Source organism: Triturus cristatus, chromosome 2_2 (genome assembly GCF_964204655.1).
Source record: "Triturus cristatus chromosome 2_2, aTriCri1.1, whole genome shotgun sequence".
In the NCBI taxonomy this organism is placed as follows: domain Eukaryota; kingdom Metazoa; phylum Chordata; class Amphibia; order Caudata; family Salamandridae; genus Triturus; species Triturus cristatus.
This window is the reverse complement of record NC_140582.1, coordinates 1,115,683,111-1,115,707,456: the sequence shown is the minus strand read 5'-3', so window position 1 is coordinate 1,115,707,456 and position 24,346 is coordinate 1,115,683,111.

Below are 24,346 nucleotides of genomic sequence, written 5' to 3'. Positions count from 1 at the left end.
AAGGCTGGGTGTATATCTATAATATCTTCCCCTATAACCAACAACAGAATAGCTGGTGTGATGCTTATTTCTACCCCAGTAATTTCGGAGAGCAATTTTTCTATACGGCCCAAAAATATATTTCGTTTCCTATACATATAAAAGCTATGTACAATATCAGCTGAATCTGTACTGCACCTGAAACATTTCCCATCATTAACACCCCCCCATTTCAACATTTTCACTGTGGTGTAATATAAATTAAATATCATTTTGAAGTGTTGCGTTCTTAAATTAGCTAACATTAAAATCTTCTCCGCCACATCAATTGATTGTTCTATATGTACATCTCAGTCAATTTCCCCATTTTAAATTTTGAGCCTCTAAGTCATTTTTCTGTGTATCTAATAAACAGTTATATTTTACACCAATCCGCTGTTTACGTCTAATGGCCTCGACCATCGGATTCAGCTCAATTATCCTCTTTCTTTTCTTCAAGAAATCCCGCATTTGTAAAATGTAAAATAAATCTGTTCTAGGGAGTTCATATTTATCGGTTTTCATTGAAAAACACAGTAGGTCCCCATCTCTATATAATTTCTGACATATAAAATCCCTTTTTCTTTCCACTTGTACACTATCCTATCAGAGAAAACCACTTTTAATAAGGTTGGTGTAGCAATCGGTGTATAATAGCGCACCCCCTCGATCTGTATCTTTCTCCGTACCACTTTCCATACCTTATAAGCAGATAATATCACTTTCAAACGTTTTTTTTTGTATTAATTGAATTCCAATATCTTGAATAGACAGTTATTAATCTCTGCGCCCAGTAACATCTGGTAGATAGATGGTACTCTGCGGGGTTATCTCCCTCCTCCCCAGTCAACATTATATGTAGGTTTTGTAGAATACATGCATAATAATAAAATGTAAAATCTGGTACGCCCCAGCAGCCCTTTCCTCGGGATAAGGACATAAGTGCAGTGCTCTACGTGGCTTCCATTGAGACCATAAAAATCTAGTACAACATGATTGCAGTTGCTGTAGCTGTCTCCTGGTCAACTTCAGTGGTACAGATCTAAAATAATAAAGTACTCTGGGTAGGATCATAATTTTCAGAATATTACACTGCCCCATCAGTGAGAGGTGGAGGCATTCCATTTTATCTAATTGCTGTTTCACATTTGCGAGGATAATATTCCAGTTAACTTCCACTAATTCCTTTAAACACGTCCTGATCCTAACCCCCAAGTATATCACTTCATTGGTCACCCTGTGGTCTCTAATACAGGTCTCATTAGTGCAGAGGATTTGTTACATTGAGTCTATGCCCAGACACAGATCCAAAACTGTTGTACAGCTCTTCTATCTCGAGTATTGCTACCTCTGGTTCAGATGTTAGGACCGCGATGTCATCCGCGTAGGCTAACACTCGGAGTTGCTCCTGTCCACAATCTACTGGTTTAATTCTCGGGTTTCTTTCTAGCATGGTTAAAAACGGGTTTCTATAATAACAATGGTGAGCACGGACAACCTTGTCTCGTGCCTCTTGATATGTACACTGGTTCCGACTCTAGGCCATTCATATAAATTCAGGCTTTTGGGGCCTTCTACACAGTTTGAATTGATTTAATAAACCCAGGACCAAACTCCAAGCAGCGTAGAACACCCAATGAAAAAAAATATGAGACACGATCAAATGCCTTCTCGACATCTAACAGGACCAGGCCAAGGGTAGTACCCTGAACATTAGCTGCATCCAGCAGTGCAACCACCCTGTTGATGTGGTTGACCGTGCCCCTGGTGGGTATAAAGCCATGCTGTCGCAATGATACTAATGGAGTGATTGCCTTAACCAACCAAGAAGCTAAGATTTTAGTGTAAATCTTCCCATCACAATTAACCAAAGAGATAGGTCGATAAGACCCTGGACGTTCAGGGGGTTTATCCTTCTTCTTACACACGATGTTTGCCTCCTCCCACAATGGAGGCACCACCCCACCTTGCCCTTGCTGCAGGGTAGCCAACATATCCAATTTTAGTTCCTAAAAGAAGGATATATAAACCTCCAGAGGCAGTCTGTCTGGGGCCCCAGCCTTCCCCATACTCAAATTGTTTATTGCCTCCTCCAGTTCTTCCATGGTAATAGGTTTGTCTAGGGTAAGCGCTTCTTCACGGCCTAGTTTTTCAAAGTTAATACCTCTCAGGAATGTTTCAACCCCCTCCTCTTTGTGGCAGTCCTCTGTATATGGAGCCTCAAAAAATGTATGAAACGCTCCTAATATCTCATGAGGGGTATCCACTAAATTACCCTGCATTTCCTTCAAAATGTAATTCTCTGTTCAGCCTCTATGGAGCAAAGTCTTTGTGCCAAGCACCGCCCAGTGGCTTCCCAAAACTCATACCTCTCCTCTTTAAACAAGTTATATTTGATAGCTATCTCTTTGCTCCAGTATAAGTTAATCTTAGCTTTGCTACGTGCAAGCTCTGTCTATAGAGGGATGACTTCAGTTCCCATATAAATCTTGGATCTCCTCTTTCCGTTGCCTCTGTCTGTGAAGTCCATAGCTTAGCACCTCTACCCTAAACCTTGCTTTTAATGAATCCCAGCTGTATGCCTGTGAAGTTGAGTTGCGATTGACTTCCAAAAACTCTCACATCAAAATATTCATGTGATCTATAAAATTTGTATCCTTTAAGAGTTTCCGGTCAAATGAAAAAGACCTCGGAGAAGAAAGGTTATTACCACTACTAATTTGGATGTCTATAACTAATGGACAGTGGTCAGCTGTAAGTCTTTGATAGACCTGTATTTTAGCACCCGAAAGCACTGCTGATGGAGCAAAGAAGTAGTCTAGCCAAACCAGCTTATTATGAGGGTAAGAATAGAATGTAAACCCAGGGTCGGGGCTTCGTAACACAGCCCATGCATCCATCAACCCATGATCCTCCACCAGATGGTATAATGCCTTAAAATCCTTAGGTTTCCTACCCTTATAGGACTTCCACCCCTTCTGAAGATCTTGAAACCCATATGAATATTAAGGTCACCGCAGAGGATCAGTGGGGTAGGCCATAATGCCAGTTCTAAATTAAGATCCCCCAGTACTGCTGCTTCGTCTAAATTAAACCCATAGACTGAACACAGGGTAAAAGTGAAAGTCCCCTTTGTGCATTCAATAACCACCCAGCGGCCCTGATTATCCACCAGTGTTTTACCCGTGCCATGTATTCCATTCTTAGCTAAGATAGCTACCCCTCGGTTCATTGTGTACTGTTTTGTACAGGCCGATAGCATATGACCTATCTCATATAAAATCTTCAGTTTATTCCATGGTACATGCGTTTCTTGTACACATACCACATCTGGTTGCATCATCCGTAATTCTGCCACAACTCGCTACCGTTTCACACCATTATTTAACCCACATACATTAAATGAACATATGCGCAATCTGGGTAGTATCATCTTATCCCCCACCGTATACTGGGCCCGATTCACAGAACTAACTTAAGACAAAATCCTAAACTTACTACCATTTTGGTATTCACAGAAGGCACTTACTCATTTTGGTATTCACAGAAGGCACTTACTCATTTCGGTATTCACAGAAGTTAGGAGTCCTAACTTTAGGACTCCTAAATGCCTTCTGTGAATACCGAAAGTCTTAAAATTAGGATTTTTCTCAGTTTAGTAGTAGTATAGTTAGGACTCCTAACTTTAGGACTCCTAAATGCCTTCTGTGAATACCGAAAGTCTTAAAATTAGGATTTTTCTCAATTTAGTAGTCCTAAGTTTTAGACTTAGGACTACTAAATTGAGATTTACACATTTTGGCAAACGTACGCCTAGTGTTCCGCTTACTGTTTCTAATTTCTTGCAACCTTCTCCCCTTTCCGTGCACCGTCCCGCCATAGCGATTGGTAAAAACAAATACATTTAAAAAAATGGTTTTGTGACTGATATCACTCCTACGCTTCCGTTTGCTCTGGCAGAAGGTTTAAAAACACATCACTCAGCACAGCTACCTCCAGCTAAGAGAGGCATTAAATTGTTCCCAAGGAACTCCTCGAGAGAACCGGGCCTGGGTTATGCAAGTGAAAGTACCATAAAAGAAAACGTAAAATATGTAAAAAGTGCAGAGTCAGGCACAGCTGGAGAGGCCTCCACCCTGCAGCGGAAAGTACAGGCGAGACCATGGCTCAACCTGTTTCTGTTGCAGCGTGGTCACTGGGTGGGTCTCATTCCATCCCACACTCTCTCGGCAGAGATCGCAAGTGCTGGGAGGTGTGAGATTTCAGTGGTAAAATAGACATTTCTATTTGCACATGACCCCATCCCTTTAGTTTCTTCAACAAGCATCATCTAGTCAGACACTGCTGTTTCAGCCACACACGCCTAGTGTAAGAGGGGCCCCCATCCCTTTAGTGCCTCCTAGGAGCATCATCTAATCAGACATAGTGAGAGCAGCGCTTCCCGCATGTACCTGGGGCAGGCTGTCCTATGCACTCTGACTGCGCAGGGGCTCTGGGACTCCCACTTTCACCATACGGAAGCTCTCGCGCTTTCAGCAAATTCTGAAATGTACTACATCAATGGATTCATTCAATCTTCTCAGGTCAAGACAAATAGGAGACCGGAAGCGATTCGAGTCTAAACCAGACTTTTCAAAGGTGCATATACAAAATGCCCCTTAAAGCGGGCATAAGATGCAGCGCCATAATTAATTAAATGAATAAAATAAAAATGAATAAACTTACCAGGCATCTCCTCCACCGGTCCCGTGTCGTGGAACTAACTTCTCCCCACTCTTTTGCTTGACTGGCAAGTGGCAAATAAGAAGACTGGATGCGACTGGGGGTGACTACTGTATCCTGGCATTTGCCAGGGCATAGGGCGACTGTACGTCACCGCCCAAGCAGGATCCTATCTTCAGGCTCTTGCACTACACTAGGCATGCACAGCATACCTAATGTAATGTCAATGGAGTGAGGCACTGAAATAAAAAGCGCTCTTCTCGCAGATGCGCAGTCAGAGTCTGGACTCCTGCTCTCGCCTGCGTGCGCTGTTCGTTTGTTGACTCATGCGCACTTGAGGCTGTGAAGCAGCTGCCAGTACAGGCCGGAAATGTAAACAGACGAATTGTCAAAGCTGTCAATTTGTTTGCTTACATTTCTTGCTGCCCGATAAGTGAGCAGTTTTTCTTGTTGAATGCATAGTGGGGCACTGCCCCGGCAACCCTATGGACCAGCCTCCACTGTACAGGGACATAATTAGAACCACTGAACAAATACTGTAAATCCTGGTTTGTGAAACCTGACCACAGAGACTGTACTTTCCCTTCATCTCGGATGAAGTTCCTCGTTACGGACGCAGCCTTTTCTATGACCACAATAGAATTGCAAGACTTTCTGATTCTATCCTTTCAAGAATTTTAGCCTTAAGAAAGCCCTTGGCCTGCCGGCCACATGTGAGAAACACGTGTCGGCTGGTCTTTTGGGCACTTGTATTTCTAACAACAAATAAATACAGAATATTATTCCTTAACGTACATCACATTTTAGGATTATATTTTTTCCAGGGACCTACATATATACTTTAGGCACAAACCTATCACAGTTTACAAATATCTGGTTTGTGAAGTGTTGTGAGAATCTGTGTCGAAGACGCGTTTTGCAGCCGAAGTGATGCATGAGTTCCGAGATGCAGTTAGGGGCATGATGTGAGGTCCTGCGTCATCGTCAAAGATCCCATCAATGAGGGCTTGTGATGCAGTGTCCAACGTTGAGGATACATTGTTCATTTGGGGTGATGCATCAGTTCTGAGGAGATGTGAGGCTGTGATTTGGAGTCAAGCATTAACGTCATGGCTGGTATCAATGAGGGATGCAACGAGCTAAGCCAAGACTGCATCGCTCAGGGGCGGTTCCTTTGAAGTCCAATGTGAGACTTTGTGGCAGTTCCAATCCATGCAGTTGTGACAAAGTGTTTGTTCTGCTTAGTTGCACCATGCAGCAGAGGATCCACAGATGGTGACAAGAGGCCTTAAGTCCACTTCCAAGAATCAGGGCTAAGGTGGTACTACTTGGCAGGGTAGACTCACAGATGGCAGAGTCCAGGTGCAGGTACAAGGTGAGTGGAAGCCTGCTGTGCACCTGGGGCTTCAGATCAGGAGGCCAGTCAGCTAGCCCTTGGAGGCACTCTGGGGTCCTGGGTTCAAGACATGCAGGTCCAGTCCTTCTTATTCAGGCAAGAGGGCAGAAGGCAGCAGATCAGCTCAGCAATCCTTTAGAGCAGCAGTCCATCTTAGTGGCAGTCCTTTCAGCAGCACAGCAGTCCCTGTTCCTTGGAGAGTATCCACAGGTCCAAAAGTGTACTGAAGAGTTGGTTCTGATGTCCAGTAGTTATACCTGGTGCCCTTCCACTAGAAGGTGCAAGAAGCTGATAGAAATTCCCTTTGAAGCCCCCTACTCTTTCTGGCTTTCAAGCCATGGTTCCAAACTAACTATAGGGGGTATGCAGTCCTTTGTGTGGAGGTAGGACACAGCCTATTCACGTGTTTGTAGAGCTGGGCCCAGCTCCACCCTGCCATCTTGCCATTGATGGCCCATTCAGACTCACCTAAGCTCTCTATTGTGTGTGGCTTTCTAGGAGGAATGCACAAAGCCCAAATGCCAGCTACACTCAGTCTTGTAACCCGGAGACAGGCTCAAAATATCTAAGGCAGTAAAATGCTAACTTCCTGAACTGAACTGACCTGGGGTGGTGGAGTGAGCTAAAGAATGATGATGGATTAAACCCAGATCAGTTGACTGCGGGTGAGAGTTTGATTAGCTCAAACGCTCAGTCCATCATCCCCTTTGGTATTGCTTTGTTCGCCCTAAGTTGGCAGGGTATGCCCAGACGTGGGTACTTTGCTCACTTTGCCACTGAATTCAAGATAGCCTGGCTGATGAGGGTTATGAACCCGAAACCGGTCCCAGGATGCTTGTTTCCGGTCCAGGGAAGACATGGCTTGGCAGTTCGGGCTGGACTGTTCCCATGAGGCACAGGATCAGACTGATTTGCATATGGCCATGTCTGAACTGGGGTGGTGGAGTGAGCTAAAGAATGATGATGGATTAAACACAGATCAGTTGACTGGGGGTGAGTGTTTGATTAGCTCAAACGCTCCGTCCATCACCCCCTTTGGTATAACTTTCTAAAAGTGGCATTTTCAAAAGTGTAATGTTAATTCTGACTTCACCATAAATTAGTATTTTTCATTATGATGCCAAAGACACCAAAGAAGAAATGGTCTACTGCTCCCATTTGGAAATTACAGCCTATTAAATGTAAGAAGGTAACTCCAATATTAGCCTATGGAAGAGGTAGGCAATGCAGTAACACACACGAGTTTTTTACTACCTGGACATGTGAAACAAAAAGGTACATGTTCCACTTTGTAAATAAACTGCACACTGCCCTCTACGCTGGCTATCCAGGACCTATCCTAGGGGTGACTTACATGTTTTAAAAAGGAATGTTTTAGCCTGGCAAAATGTTTACTTTGCTAGGTTGACATGTCAGTATAAAACTGCACACACTGGCTGTTAAGTTATGTTTCTGTGGCGATTTAAGTGGGTGGCACAATAAGTGTGCGGGCCCACTGGGACCATTTATTTTACAGGCCCAAGGAACATATGGTACCATTGTCCTAGGGGCTTGTAAGTAAATCACATATGGCAATTGTGGATAAGCCAATTTTATCATGTTTTAAGGATCGAGCACAAATACTTTAGCACTTGCTAGCACTGGTAAAGTGTGCATACTCCTAAAAGCCAACAGAAACTTGTACAGAACCCAGGGAGGTGAAGGCAAACTGTTTGGGGATGACCCTGCAGAATGGACCAGGTCCAACAATGCTGATCATACTCATTGACGAGAATATTTGTACTCTGTCAATTTAAACAGGACCCAAAATCCTATATATTTCTGTGAGTAGAGAATGTTCCCTCAATAGGCACATAGGAAATATAGGTTCTGCTTGATGATTAAGCATGTGTTTTAATAGAATGCAGGATACTTGATCACTGATTCTCTGTGGCTATTAAGCATTTTTCAATATAGGGGTCAATTTATTTTATTTATTGAATTTGAGGCTTTTTATTTTATGAGAACTATTACCATACAAGAGGTGTCAGAGCAAAATACAATTGAGATTTTACAATGTTCTTTTTGTTAACTGTATGGAGTTATACGTAACAGTACAGTGTCAAATATACATTGGTGTGCAATTAATAAACAGGTCAAAGTCTCCTTCAATCCAAGATGTCCATAAGTAACAAGGATTTGGTTTATATCAGGAGGTCTATATGCAACCAATAACACTAATCCTCAATGCCTCCATTGACTTAGCCACATTTCTGGAGACCTGGAAACATGCAACCATCACGCCCCTGCTCAAGAAGCTGCCTACAGACCCAGCCACACTCTCCAACTGCAGAACCATCTCCCTTCTGCTATACCCAGGCCACAGTTTTGGAGAAACTAATCAATTGATGCAACACCAACCACCCCAGCAACCAGATGCTCATCAACACCGTGTAGTCCGGATTCAGGCTTAGCCACAGTATAGGAAGACTACTCATCACAACCACAGACATCTGCAAGATCCTAAGGAGGCACAGCAGCCTTCATTCTCCTGGCCCCTTCGGAAGAATTTGACACGGTCTCACACCCTATCCTCATTAGGCGCCTGATTGAGATAGGCAGCAAAGGACACTATCTACGCTGAATCTGCCTCTTCATATTGGATAGAACACCTTACTTCTCAGAAGCACACACGCTCATCTTAGAGTACCTCGAGGTTATTCCCTCAGTCCCACTCTGTTCAACGCATATATAATCTCTCTAGCTAACATCATTCACGCATACAACATCAACATCCTCTCCTACGTCCGCAACATGGAACTCATATTCTCCATCTTGGACAAGAACCTCAACACAGCAACAAGTTCACCACCTGCATGACCAAAGTCACTAACTCACCCAAGCTCAACACCAACAAGACAGAAGTAGAGATCTTCTGCAAGAGCATCACACCATGGGACTCCGCCTGGAAGCTGGCAGAACTCAGACCGATACCTAACACCCACACCAGTAAAATGTCAATCCTAATCAAAAGCAAACTAGCAATGACTGCATAAGACAAAGCTGTCACTGCATCCTCTTTTCACACCCTAAACATGCTCAGGAAGATCTTCAAATGGTTTCCAATCAAGATGAAAAAAACATCACTCATTCCCTAGTCACCAGTAAATTGGATTATTGGAATACCCTTTATTTCTGTATTACTAAGAAACACACCAGGAGACAACAAACCATCCAGAACTTGGCAACAAGACTCATCCTCAGCCTTCCACACAGAAGACAGATCACTCCTCAGGCAGCTGCACTTGCTGATAGATGAATGTGCTCTTTATAAACTCCTCACACACAGAGTCAAGGCACTATACAACTTAGCCCCCACCTATCTGAACAGTCATATCTCCTTCCTCCAACCACCCAGGCCTTCTACTCTGCAGGTCTTCTTCTCGCACATATGTCATGTAGACACAGAACCAGATCAGGAGGATAGATGTTGGTTTCCATTGTGCGATATTCTAAGGAAAATCAGTTGGAGACTAGGCGCATACTGGCAGGCTGCTGATGTTGGTGGTGTGTGTATAAGATCTGAATAAAGACCATTTGAAGATCACTGTATGTAAGGTCTTAACACTACTCTTGAAATGATGAGTCTAACTCTGTCTTTTTAATAGTATCATATAAGCTCATTACATAAGATCATTAGAATTCCAAAAGCAAGAGAATTTGATTTTTAGCTCTTGTAGAATAAAACCAGTGGGAACCACAATCACAAATCCATATTCAGCATTATCAAGGACACAAAGGGGCAGGTTTGTCATTCTTTCACGCAGCTCAATGCAGCAAGCCAGCTTGCTGTGCTGCACTTTTGTGAAAGGGCTGTCTTTCCCATTATATGGTCCATTCCTGTCCTTTCCTAGCGCTGGTGCACTTTTTGCTGCCTAGACCCAACGCAGGCACCCTTGCATCATAGTGCAAGGGGTCTTGCGCTATAGGCAGGATTGTTTTTCTGCAGGAAGGAAGACCTTCCTGCACATAAACAATCCTGGGAGGCATTCTCCACAGAATGTTGCATACATAGTAAGAGGAAAAAATATGTTATGCTTCATGTGTGGAGGCGTAGCATCGTGATGCATTCCCAGCTATACCACCAATAGTAAATCTGTGAGTGCTCCAAAATCGATGGGGAAATCTGTGAAAACATCCATACTCCACCCATGGAATGCCTTCCTGCCTCAGAGTAAAGCAAGGCAGTGATTTATACTGCCTTCCATTACTCTCGAATTTATCAAGTTATGCAGGACCACACAAGGTTGATAAATCTCACTTAATTTTTGCGTAGCCCTGGTGCCCGTCCTTGGATGACACAAAACCTTGGTAAATCTGGCCCTAAATATACATGTTGTCTCTCCTGCTTTAATCTCTAAATTCCCCAGCCCCATACAACATTACAGTAGCTCATGTTTCCTTAAAATGTAGTGAGCTCTTCAGCCATCGGCCCTCCCATGGGGGGACACAGTGCCAAGAGATCTTGTTGATGAATTTACATTGTAAATTACCGCTAATCTTGATGCACGATTTTAACTACTTCGGCGCATATACAGTTTCATGTTTGGTATCATTTGTTATATGAAAAACAATTTTTGCAATTTAAATTAAGGGAAATTCTATGTGTGGGTGTTTGTGTGTGTGCGAGCACATGTGTATGTGTGTGTGTAGGTGTAGGTGTGTGTGTGCATGTGTATGTATGTGTGTTTCACACATTTCTTCTCCTCTTGCTGCCCAGGTGTCTTTAGGGGTGTTTGCTCTCTCACCAGCTGCAGTGCGACAAATATATGCCTTTTTAACTGGCAATGTTCGATCATCACTATGGAAGGTATGCACATGTGTGCATTGATAAATGCTATCCACATCATAGTAGTACTACCCAGCAGCTTGATATGTTAGTTTGTAGAAATACTAATGTATGGAAACCTAAACCTTTCATTTATATACATTGTACAGCATTGTAAATAATAGTGATACATATGGTTGACCTGTTCTGGCAGCTTTTGATATTACAGCTCCTTTGTTTGCCATGTGAATTTAATTAAATTAAAAACCAAAGGAAATGATGGACGGAGTGTTGAACATTGCAAGCACTCACCGCTTTGTTCGCCATAAGTTGGCAGGGTATGCTCAGACGTGAGTCCCTTGCTCACTTTGCCACTGGATTCAAGCAAGCCTGGCTGAAGACGGCTGAAATGCCAGAAACCGGTCCTAGGAAGCTTGTTTCCGGTCCAGGGAAGGTATGGCTTGGCAGTTCTGGCTGGACTGTTCCCATGAGGCACAGGGTCAGACTGATTTGCATATGGCCACGTCTGAACTGGGGTGGCAGAGTGGGCTAAAGAACGGTGAAGGATCAAACCCAGATCTGTTGACTGGGTGTGAGTGTTTGATTGGTTCTGATGCTCGGTCCATCACCACCCCCTTTTGTACCGCTTTAATTAAATTAAAGCATTTTGAAAGACTAATATCATTGCTATTGTATTATTACTACTACAACTACTTCTACTATTACTAAAGGTCATCGGTAGCACAATCACTTCAAAATGTATTTGTTTATGTAGCTATTTGACTACACATTCATATTGAAATTATACATTTTAACACCGCTCGTGAGTAAAATATAAAGATATTTTCCTTGAGTTCCCCTCTTTCACCATAAACACAGTCCTTGATTGGATGGTATACATTGTTCAGTACTGTGCACGTTTATTAAATAGACACCCATTTCACCTAGTGAAATGCATTCAATTGCTATCAGAGTAGTCACTCCATGAACAGTTACCGACTCTGCTGTGCAACACAAACCAAAGGATGCTTGAGTAATTGCAGTTGTCAGCCAATTAAACTAAAATTGGGATTATAAATATCCTGTACAAGAGGCAGTGGAGTATTTGCCAGATGTCTTTGGCACTCTACTTTGTTTAATTTCCCGTTATTGACATATTATATTTTAGAAGGAGAGACTACTTGATGAACACGTCATCCTTCCTGCCCAGGGGAAATTACAGATAATTGAAAGAAGTAATGGTGAGATTTATACACCTGTCAGCCCATATGTCCAATCAATCTGTGTGTTTGTTTTAGGTATAGACGGCCTGGATAGTTTTCAATATTTACTGCTTTAGCTCACTTAATAGATGTTCAAAGTGTAATGATTCCTTGTTCTTCCCAGGCATATTCACACGACTGGTATCTTTGGGTCTATTCCTCAATGTTGTTGCTCTAAAATGAAAAATGTGCACACTTCTGCTGCAGTAAAAGGTTTGAAAAAAATAATAAAATGAGGCAAATAGACAATTGTGTTCCTTGGCAATGATTAAAGCAACGCTTTTAGAACAACTTGCTTGAACTACCGACATCTCCCTCACCAAAATGGAAGATCTTCACTTAGTGTGATTCCAGTGGTTACAGCGGTATTCATTTACCATTCATTTACTATTAAAATATAGTATTTATTTAGTATGCATGAAGACTATGTAGTATGCCCACAAGCCGAAATATGCAAATGAGGGAATACTAGTTCTACTCAACAACACTTCAAATACATGATGAACACTTCAATTGATTGCTAAAAGAAGACTAGTAGTATTCTAGAAGAATAGTATTTGAAGCTTAGTAGTATTCTGTTAGGGTTTATTTGCAGCTCTTGTGCTATTTCAAGAGCAAAATGAAGGCTAGTCTCATTGATTGTGACCACTGTTTGAAGACTAGTAGTATTCTTTGTGAGCAATATCTGAATACTAACGGCAATGATTGTGAAGACTCAAGTAAGACTAGCAGAATTTAAAGTGAATGTTAATTGAACACTAGTCGCATTAATTCTGACTAATTTATAGCAATTTTATTCATTTGGTTGCTTGCACAAGGCTTCTTTTAATGATGGCTTTTGGACAAAATTTTATGAGTTACATATCTTGGGAGTCAATGATTTTAATACGCCTGTTACAAACTCATTAGTCATGCATTTAGTAAGCATTTTATAATTGTTGTATGTGAGAAAACCGGAGCAAGAGATCGTAGGAGAAGCACAAAGCACAGGAGCCAACCCAGACATACACAGGATTGTACCAGGAGACCCCTCCTCCTGCAAGTAGAGAGCCAGTTGAATTGTCGAGAACCTGACTGAATTCCCACTTGGTCCATGACAAGACAGGATCACCACCGTTTGTTTTCAGGTTACCCAAAATGACCAATTGTGCAAAATTCAATTAGTTGTCAGATAAAAAAGTAATTGTTCTAATTCCTCGTGTTGATTGTCTACCAGTGTCCATTATTGTTAGAACTTATAAAAACAATTCACTAACCACGTTTGTACAAGTAGGGTCTGGCAAAACAGAGAGATATTGAGTGGTTTTGTTAATGACTGCAGATTAGTGCTTCAACTGGCCTACAATGCAGTAGGCGTTTCTTATTTTTTTTTTTAATGGTCTGCATTTGGTAAACAAAAACTTATTTCCGAGATATGCAGGTGAGGAGTACAAAGGGAAAGTGCCAGAGAATTAGGTTTTTTTGGGTCATTGGTGCCAGATAATCTGCGATTGACCCATTCAAAGTGGAAGGGTGGACCCCAATTGACTGGCCGCAAAAATGAGAATGTTGTGTCATCCATCTCAATCCTCTAGTCCTGAAGGGGGGAATATAAACATGAAAGGCCACATAGGGGTCAGGATAGGTATGCCTTTGGGACACCCCACTTTAATTCAAAACAGGTAAAAACAGAAAATAAGAAGATTGGGTCGCAGGTATACCAGTATCAGTGCCTGGTACTAGAGTACCCAGCGCAGTAGCCACTGTGGTACCAATAAAACATTAAAAAATAAAATACAAAACCCTACGGCCAATCGCCACATTGCACATGCAAAAGACAGGCACCATCATATCATGGAAGCCAACAACAGGACAGGAATTCCTACCATTGTACCCAACACAGCATTTTACCAGAGGTAGCCAACATATCATGCGTGCTCACATATGGCCAAGAATGACCCTTTTTTTGACTGGGCCACAGTTTTCCAAAGGGTGCTGACCCTCATTATGTGAGGGTCAACATATCATCAGTGTTGGCAATGGGAGCAACACTACTCCCTCTGGCACTCACAGAGCCTTAAATGTTTTTCTAGATGACCTTTTACTGCTGTCACGACGCCAAATGGTGCTCCAGGCTGCCTTGCTTTTCCCCTCACGTAGACAGCAGCAGTTAGTACTCCTGGGAGAAGTGGACGTGAGTCCGTTGGGTAGACTGCAGGAGACATCTGGGAGATAATGACACGGCCTGGGGGAGGGTTTGAAACAGGAGAGCATGAGAGCCGCAAGCAGGAGCGCATGGAAAACTGGACACTGCAGTGGCGAGAGACCTTGTAATGTGAAAACTGTAGGTGTGAATGAAAGCATGAGTGACTCCACACCTGTGTTAATATTTACAATCTTTCTGATCGGACCATCAGGGAGAATGAAGTAAATGAGAATGCTAGCAGCTGAGTGACAGTATGAGTTAGCATACACAAACCTTTTATTGGTTCATCTATTTAAACTCAATAATATTTGGTGTTAGAACTTTCTATGTAGAAGCCTCTACTAGTGATGGCTGTTTTCAATAGAAAGTGGTAGGGAAGCAGATATTTAAAAAAAGAAAAAAGGACTTACCTGCTGCCGTCCAGCTTCTTCCACGAACGCAGTCCAACTCCCAGACTGCACACCCAATCCCGAAGCTGCTCTCATGCTATTACCCAACATGACCGCATCACCAGGATTGGCCTGAGCAAACTGGTTTAACGCTCACTAAGGCATACAAGTCTGTTGCTTTTCTCTACCTAGAAATACAATACAGCTGGGTTAGAGAAATGTAAGTGTGCATGTTGGTTTGGCCATCCTAGGTTGACCGGCCAAACCAACAAGCGAACGAACAGTGCCCACCACTCCTCCTCCCTGCTATAGTCCCTGGAGGATGGCCCTGCCATAGACTCGGGCCACTATAGCCAAGGAAAAATAAAATTATAAATTGTTTTATTATCATTTTATTGTTCATCTGTTGGCTTTTAGCACGGGGGGGGCAACGCTCCTTTGCCACTAGGGAGGAGCCGTCCCCGCTCTAATCTCAACCCCACCACCTTCAAACCTTACCAAAAGAAAAGACAGAGGTGAAGACTAGGTAGTGTTTGAGAGATAGAGGAAGCTGGGAAGACTGGGAGTCTGGGTGTTTGTCAGGTTTCTTTGCCCCTGAATATTTATGTAGTTGTGCCTCTATATATGATCTAACCTTAGGGTAACAGCAAAAAAAGATCTGGTGGCATAGGATGTAAGTGGAGGAGGGATAGAAGATGGGAGAGAGAAGAACTATGCAAACAGTGGTCTAGATGGATGTTTCTTTGGGCATGCAGAGCAGGTGGTTACGAGCAATTTCTGAATTGAGCTATTTAGTACTGTGGGTGGGACTATGGAGGATTATTAGAGCAGGGCATCTAGGTTAGGGGTGGTTGTGGAGCAGTGACTGGATGGGTGCTCATTGCACTCGTGCACATTTCTATTTATCTAACATACATTTTCATCCATCATATCTGTTATGCATTTCAGTAATACTAAATGTTGTAGTGTAATAATCCATTTATTTCAAAATGCTGCTTCAGCTTTGTATTGAAAAGTGTGGAAGGTAGAACATATTTTGATCAGAGAAGGACACAGGACTTTTTTTTTCACTGCAAATGAACATAAGAATGTCCTAAAGTTTTAAGGGCCTCACAGATTACATATGGATTCATGTCACACACCCATGTCAACCATTCCCCCTGCTCATTTGCCATGCCTTATAGCCATCCCACCATTAATTATTGCCCTCTGCTGCCCCTAATACTGCCCAGTTCAGATCACGCGCTCCAGTTCTACATGTCTGTCTCTCTCCTGACACCAAACATAGTTTGCATCCTGTCATGGCACCATCAGCATGCCACCATTCTGTGATCGTGTCAAGGCACCAAAACCACTTCCCTTTTAACTTGTCAACTCTTTTTTACCCATCTCCTATATCACCCAACTCCATCTTCACCTGCCCTACATCCACTCCTCCCACCTGTCCCTGTTCTCAACCATCCAACTCATGTCCTTTCCTGTCACCTATACACTGCATGCCCCATCTGTCACATGCCTGCCTTCACCTTCTGTTAACCATCAGCTGTAAAACACTTTTTATACCCGTTTCCTGCTCCCACCTGTGGCTTATCCCCTGGCTGTCCCTTGTGCCTATTCCGCAAAAATACCACCCTCTCTTAATTAATTAATATAATCTCTCACCAAGCAACTCATCCATTTACTCATCTAAAATGTACTCCAACTATGACCAGTCCCAGCTACATATATCAACATTTCTCCCAGCATCTAACTGAGACCACTGTTTCCTTGTCCACTTCTGTCAATCAAACTGCCATGTTCTTCCACCAGTCCTTCAATCCAATATCCTCCAATCACATCCTTTTACGACATCCATATACTCATATCCATACCTGTCCTCTTCTGTCATAATCCCCTCTCGTTGTCTTTTGTGTAGCATTGTTACACTCATTAGGTTGTCCAGACAGCATGCTCCCTTCTGTCAGGCCTCCTTTTTTCCAACATCAGCAAAATGGCTCCGTGAGATAAATACTCATAGAATTCTAGTAATCTGCAGGTCATGAATTCGAATCCCTCCAACTCAAATTGAGTCTCCCAACCTTCTGAGATTGGCAAATGGAATAAGGTGAAGCAGTATAATAGCAACAACGCTTAAAAGATAAAGTAATATTGCATGGAAAAAAACTCGAACTCGGGAAAGCAGAGAGTGGAGTGAAAGAAATTAATATTATGAAAAGTGGAAAGAGGGGAAAGGATAGGGGGGAGGGAAGAAAAAGGGGACCTAGAAAGGAGAGCATAAATGGGGGAAAAGTTAAGTGGAAGGGAAAAGTGAAAAGCAGTTAGTGAGGAAAGAGCAAAAGTAGAGAGAGAAGAAAAGCGGGTACAGTCTGAAATTAGAATGGAGTGTAAGAAAGGAATGAGGTTAGAAGGGGGGGGGGAGCAGATATTGAGCGAGACCAAAAAAGTGTGTATATCTCTGCTTCATAATGCATACAGTAATAAAATATGTAAAGTTGAGATGTGACAAGGCTGTATCATTCCTGTGCCTTCTTCACCTAATGTAAAGCTCTGCTTTCCAAGACTTAATATTAATTATTTTAGTGTGCTATGGTTTTTTTTGCCAACAAAGGATGTTTTCCTGGCATTATCAGAGATGATAGAGTGTCAGTCATCCCATCAGGATTTTTGGTGGAGAATCACAGCAAGACTTTCAGACACAAAAGCCCACAGCCACCTCTTTTGCAATGAAATCAGACACACTCAGACTTTTGCATTAACAAAACATGAAATTCAACTGAGTCTGCTGTTCTGTTGTTGAGAGGCGAGCTCGTACACCCCCTTAATAGTGATAGGAGTGCCACTGATAGCCAGAGGAAGGCTCAGCTTAGATGCCTGCTCCGGCAAAAGTCCAGATTGAACCTAGTCCCCAAAAGGAGCTAAGCTTTCACAGGACATATGGTCTAGTGGCTAAAACACCATCCCTGATATGTGGGGAACCAGCAGTACCAGAGCCAGCGTGTCATGGGTCCTATTGCAAGGAAGGGAGTGCCCCCCCTTCCCCATGGCTGCTGTTTGAATTGAAAATACAGCAATAATCAAGGTCCGTACCACCTCAGGTCTATGAGCCCTGTTGTTGCTGTACCTGCTGCAAAAATGAAAGATACGCCCCATGGAAAAAGGTTCTAATTCAAGCCTCGGTTCAACATCCTGTGAATCCAGTCTAATTTATGCCCATGTGCTGACAAAACAAACAAGCATTTGCAATTCAATAGGTCTAGTATTAACGCTAGTTTAAGCGATTGGTATTGTAAATGATGATTCCTTTTATTTGTGTTTTAAAAACCAAAACATAAATAAAAGGCAGTGTCATTTACAATGCCAATAGCTCAAACTCGCGCAAATGCGAGACCCATTGCCTGGTGGCCATCTCCTTGTCCCCTGATGTGCTGCGATGCAAGGTCACTGACCTATTACATAGAGACGTTCATAACTTGTTACAATGACTTACTTTATCTAGCAAGCACTAGATGCTGAGGTGACCTTACTGGGAGCTCTAAGATCTGGATAACATTAGGGCTAGCTCTGCTGTCAAGAGCTTTAAGTAGCAACGCTTATCGGGGGACCTGTCACCTTTTGGAAAGGAGGCCTAAAAACCGAGACACTTATGTGTGGGTGAAGGGTGGGAGGGAGGCCCGGTGAGCTATGGAGTCATAAAGGAGGGGTCCAAATGGAGTGTGGCCCCTGCCTGGGCTCTCTTGAATTATAGGACCACACTGCTGACGGATCTTCTCCGTAAACAAAACAGCCAGGTGGCAATTAAGATAGCAATGTTATTTCTGTGGTCACTAAATGTGCAGTGCAGGAAAAAGGTGGCTTCTTGCCACACGTATGAAAGACGATGGAGTAAATTTCCTCTATCCACGCCCATCCTGCCACCTCACTGGACGATCATAGAGGGACTGGCATGGATGGCCCCTTAAAGACGGCAGGGGCCTCGAGAGTGGCGAACACCTATGGGTGCAACCTGGGCCCTCTCTGAGGGCGGAACAGCGCTGGCCTGAGTGATGTCGGCTCTGTGTCCTGTGCTGGCAGGAACGGTGGGGCACCAGCAGTTGTGGCGGTACCCGGGCCAGTGCTGCAGGGGCTCCCCGCAACTGCTGAAATTACCAAACATTACCAAAAATAGTTACATGAGGTTGAGAATTACAAAATGGTAGATCATTACAAAAAAAATGTACAAGAAGTTTGAACACAAGAATTTTTTTTACAAGAGGTATATACAGCAGTGATATGGTAGTAGTGCAGTTTTCTGTGTCGAGGTTAGTTACACAAGCCCCCCCCCCCACAGGCTGAAATGTATTTATAAGTTGGCAGGTCTGATGTTGTACTCCTGCCATTACATGGCACAACAACAGTGTGGTCTAGCTATCACTATTGCTGCAATCATAACAGAACGAGCACGATGTGACATAAAGGCCAGAGGTGCTGAGATTGGAGCTGAGAAATCAGGTGTCGGCTCAACATCTCCTGAGTCTGGGCAAATCACTTAACCCCTCTGTGCCTACCAAGCAGGGTTGGATTGGGATAAAAAAAATTGGCATGGGTGCCCTAAAAACAAGTTTAAGCTGTTGACATTGTAAATGACAATGCCTTTTATTTAGGTTTTAAAAACAAAAATAAAAGGCATTGTTATTTGCGATTTCAATAGCTCAAACTTGCGTGAATGCGAGACCTATTGCATTGCAAATGCTTGTTTAAAGCATGTGACACCGGATCCTCAGACAGTAGCTTGACCACATGCTCCATGGGATGGGGGCAGACACACAACGCCTCCAGCACACACACACACACAAGCGCTCCATCACATACAATGATTTCACCCAGCCTTTAGCGCTCTTTTACACATGCATGATTCATCACATGTATACACGCACACTCACTGGACACAGAGTCCAACACACACACCATTTCACTTGCACGCACACACACACACACACTTGCACGCACACACACATATATTGCACGCAGTCAAATAGAACTGCTTACATCAAAGTACGAAAATCACAAACTCTGCACAAAGTGCTAGTACGTCTCTGCCAGATGCCATTAAAATTGTTTAAACAGGGAGATGACCGCTTTGTGCGCAAGTGCTTGGCTTTGGTAATTTCAAACCCTCTGTAATTTCCATGTAACGACACGTCTACTGTAAATCTCTCCAGCCTTTGGCTAATGTCAGCGCTATAGAAATATGTATGCATGAATAAATGTGCATGAATAAATAAGAGACACTTCTGCCCTCCACCAGTCCCCTCCACCCACTTCTAAAACAAGCATTTGCAATGCAATAGGTCTCGCAGTTGCCAGAGTTTAAGCTATTGGCATTGCAATGACAATGCCTTTTATTTATTTGTTTTCGAAGCCCACACAAATAAAAAGCATTGTAATTTACAATGCCAATAGCTCAAACTCTAGCAAATGCGAGACCTATTGCATTGCAAGCGCTACCAAGGCGAAACCTAAAAAGGTGTAACGCAGTCTGTGTTGTTATGTGCTCTTACGTCTTTGGTCATGGTTTGCGCTATATAAATATCAGCCAAAAGTGGTTTCTAACACTCACCCATATCTAACCACATAGGGCAATAATTAAAGACAAGGCATTACTTATGATGGCAAAAAGATACCCATCTAGTGGTTGAATTGCCAGTGTGAAATGATGAAACTGGGATCAATCCTGGCTTGCTTCTGGACCAAATTGTGTGATCCTGGCCAAATACCTTTTGTTCATTAGCCCATTTGAGAGCGCGCACCTTCAAAAACTGGATTTGTGCAGTTTAATATATTTAACTGCAATGTTGCTATATGTATAATTAGAATCTAGGCCACTTAGAGGGTGCACATGAAAATGGACTGGACTCATAGTTCACTAATAGCACTGTTATGAGGGGGAAGGCAGGACTGTTTCTCCGTTCATGTCACGTTTAATAAATACACTTCTATACTACGGTATTTATACAGTGATGTTCTAACGGGAAACATTCATGCATGTTAAAGAAGTACACTTATCGCGTATTTGGAAATCATTTTTATCAGATTGTATCATCATTGTTGTCGGATTTACACACAATATTTATAAGGCTGGACTCGTGCATGGGTTCTAAGAGCCAGACCAGCAGAAGAGAGGAGGAAGGGGAAAATTATGAGAAAGCAATTGCGTCTTCCAGGAGCCTGTGAGAAAATAGGTAGCTTTACATCTGCTGCAGTCACGCCGCTTCCTTTAGGCACACTTGCTCATACATAAAGCGATCGTAAGCCTACACAGCTATGCTCGCCTATTTAATATTGCATTGCAGGTTGAAAAACAATACTCTACTCCTGCTTACCGTGTGTTTGCTAGGCCGCAAGGAGGGTAGAGCAAAGTGGGAATGTTTGAGCTGCTGTGACTGCAGCCTTTATGGGCTTGATCAATCTGCGCAAATGCGGAGTGGTTTTAATCACAGCTGGGCCTATGCCACCGCTCGAGCACACCTTGTTTCAATCTACGAGTTAAAGCAGCAGCGCAATCACCATTGTAAGCAGAATTACTGTTTGGAGCAAAATGAGTCAGAAAAATGAGGCGCGACAACCAAAGAGCTTTAGGGAGTGAAAACATGTCATGTTGCTTGCAGCAGCTGGCACAGGCAGTTGTTGGGCTTGAGGGATCGAAAGATGCCGTGAATAAAAATTACATTTGTCACCTGCCCAGCTAAATCTGGTGAGGGATAATCCTCTCCGCATATAGAAAAGACAGAAAGAGTGAGCAAATGATCACCATGGACACCTGGCGCTTCAGACAGACAATAAGAGAACACAATCTAGTCTCAACTTTGGCTCGGCTTTCCCTTTGCAAGCTCTCTCGATGGAAGTGCCTTTTAACAGTCCGTGCAGGGCTGCAAACAAAGCCCCACATGCAAGCCCACGGATTTGAGGTGTGCTTTTCCCACCTCTTAAGAAAACAAGCATTTGCAATGCAATAGGTCTCGCAATTATCCGAGTTTGAGCTATTGGCATTGTAAATGACAATGCCTTTTTTGTTTTGTTATGCTTTTTAAAACCTAAATTAAAGGCGTTGTCATTTACAAAGCCAATAGCCTAAGCTTGCGTAAATGCGAGACCTTTTGCATTGCAAATGCTTGTTTATTTTATGTTCTGCGTGCAAATTCGTTTATTTCATGTTGTGCGTGCCATACCCTGCTGACGTTATACAGAAGTGCAGAGGTGTGTTCAATTACGTCATTTTTGTTTGTCTCTAGAATGCTGTTAGTTGAAAGGTATAATCTTGCTTTGTTGGATTGACAGAACCGGCCATTAGTGTGCCTTAAAGAATAACAATAGCAATGTTTGTTAACAAGGTAATGGCTGACAAACTGTGCTACTTGTATGAAGTCATAGCAAAGCATTTGAGGTGAGAAGTACACTTTCGGGCCTGTGCCCTGGCATATGGGAGGTCTGATGAGCCAAGGGTTTTATCAATTTGAGTAAAGTTTGTGTGCATTAGCATGACACTCTTTTGGGGAGGAGGGAGTGGGCTCGTTGACTGTATTTTTCCAAATGCCTGTTGACCATGATTACTTCAAAATCGGCAGAATCATTCTAGTACATGTGGTACTCTGTACAGAGGAGTAGGAAGGGAGAGTGAAAGTGGAAGGACTAGCTAGCATAAACGCAGCCAGCAATGACAGGAAGTCTTACCTTTGATATTGACTCGGGGTAAAATTTTCTGGAAAGGAGCGGCATGCAGCAGATCACAGACTTCTTCCTGCGACTATGTGGGGAGAAGAAAGGAGTCTGCTTGAGGGTTCTGTCACACAATAAGAGTCTGGACAGCAATTCTATAACAAGAATAGAATGTTCGTACATAATATGAAAAGTAAACAAGAGGCCGCGAAAGTGATCGCGATCAAACATCATAGCGGCCGCGAAAGTGAAAGCAAATGGTGTGCAGGCTGCCAAATGGTGCGCGTGCCCGGCGCACATGCACTGTATTTGGAGGCCTGAAAGCACTCGTTTGCACTTCCAGATCCCCCATTTACAAAAGCTCTCGCGAGAGCAGCGCCACAGCGCTGTCTCAGGCGAGACCTAAAAAGGCTCATTGTTAAAAATCGCAACGGAGAGGCAGACCTCGTGAACACATTACACCCACTATCCACCTCTCCCACCTAATAAAATACTGCGCCAATGGCTGCAATTAAATGGCGGGCTCCGCCTTTCAAACAAAGCCCCGCACTTGCCCAAAATACCAAAGGATTGAAGAGAGGCTGGAAATCACGCCCGCCTCCCCCCTGTTCCAATCTTCAGTAAAAATACCAACAACTTGGAAAGATGCTTTGTCCCCTCTGTAGTGCGAATCCAACACGAGCACTGCCTGGCACAAACCCTTTCTCTCTCTCCCACACCCACATTTGAACAGCACTTCCGCTTCCGTTCCGAATCCGCTGCAAAACATGTAGGTAAGGGAAGCAGAAAACGGACTACAAAAATGGACGGTACAATAATTAACCTGGCGGCCATCAAGCATTGGCGCAGACAACCTGCTCCAAACTTATTCTTACGACATCCATAGCTGCCATGTGTGACATATTCATAATTTCAGTGTAATTATGAGTGACATTTCAAAGACTATGAGTGACACTTTCTCACAAGCAAAATGAAGCAGTGAAGACGAGGGAAACATATATATATATTAGAAATTACAGCGGAGAGTGAGTCTAGCCAGGCTGTTTTATTATGTAATACTAGTTTAGCAGCCTCAATCCCAGGGGTTTAAGTAGGATGAAAAAACTGTGGGGCCGGTGTCTCTCAAAGGGGTGTGGCCTATGTAATTAAGGGTGTAGATTAAAAACACGCAATGACAAAAACTGTGTTGGTATATTGTGCCGCCCGACTGGTATTTTGCTGCTTTTGTAATGGCATCCAGATATATAAAGCCACAAGTAACATCATACCTAAAAGTCAGGGGGCCTCATTTATGAGAAGTGACGCATCGCTGCGTGAAAGCAGTGATGCGTCACTTCTCAGTGCGCCCTCCTTGCGACACCAATGATGCGTCATATTTATAATATGACGCATCATGTCGCAAGGAAGGACAGATACGTCAGTATAACTGACGTATCTGTTGGCGCAAAAAGTGGTGCATTGCTGGAGTTGTGTCGGAAGCCTGACGCAATGCCCCATGTGAAAGGGCCTGCGTCACCCTTACGCCTGCCATGAGGCAGGCGTAAGGTTTTGACGCATTGGCGTCCTAGAAGTGGCGCAGCAAAATCTCATAGATTTTGCTGCGCCACTCCTACGACCCTTTCTTGCGGGGGTACGCCCACCCTGCATACATTATACCTGGCGCAGGTATAATGTAGCGCAGGGGTTTACGAAGTGACACATGTACCTAGATGTGTCACTTCATAAATATGGCGCAACATGGCGCATGTTTTACGCCACTGGTGCGTCACAAAAAGTGACGCACCTGTGGCGCAAAAGTGACGCAGGGGCTCATAAATGAGCCCCAGGACTATTTAGCTTTGTCAACGCATATTTGCATAATATAAATAAGCAACA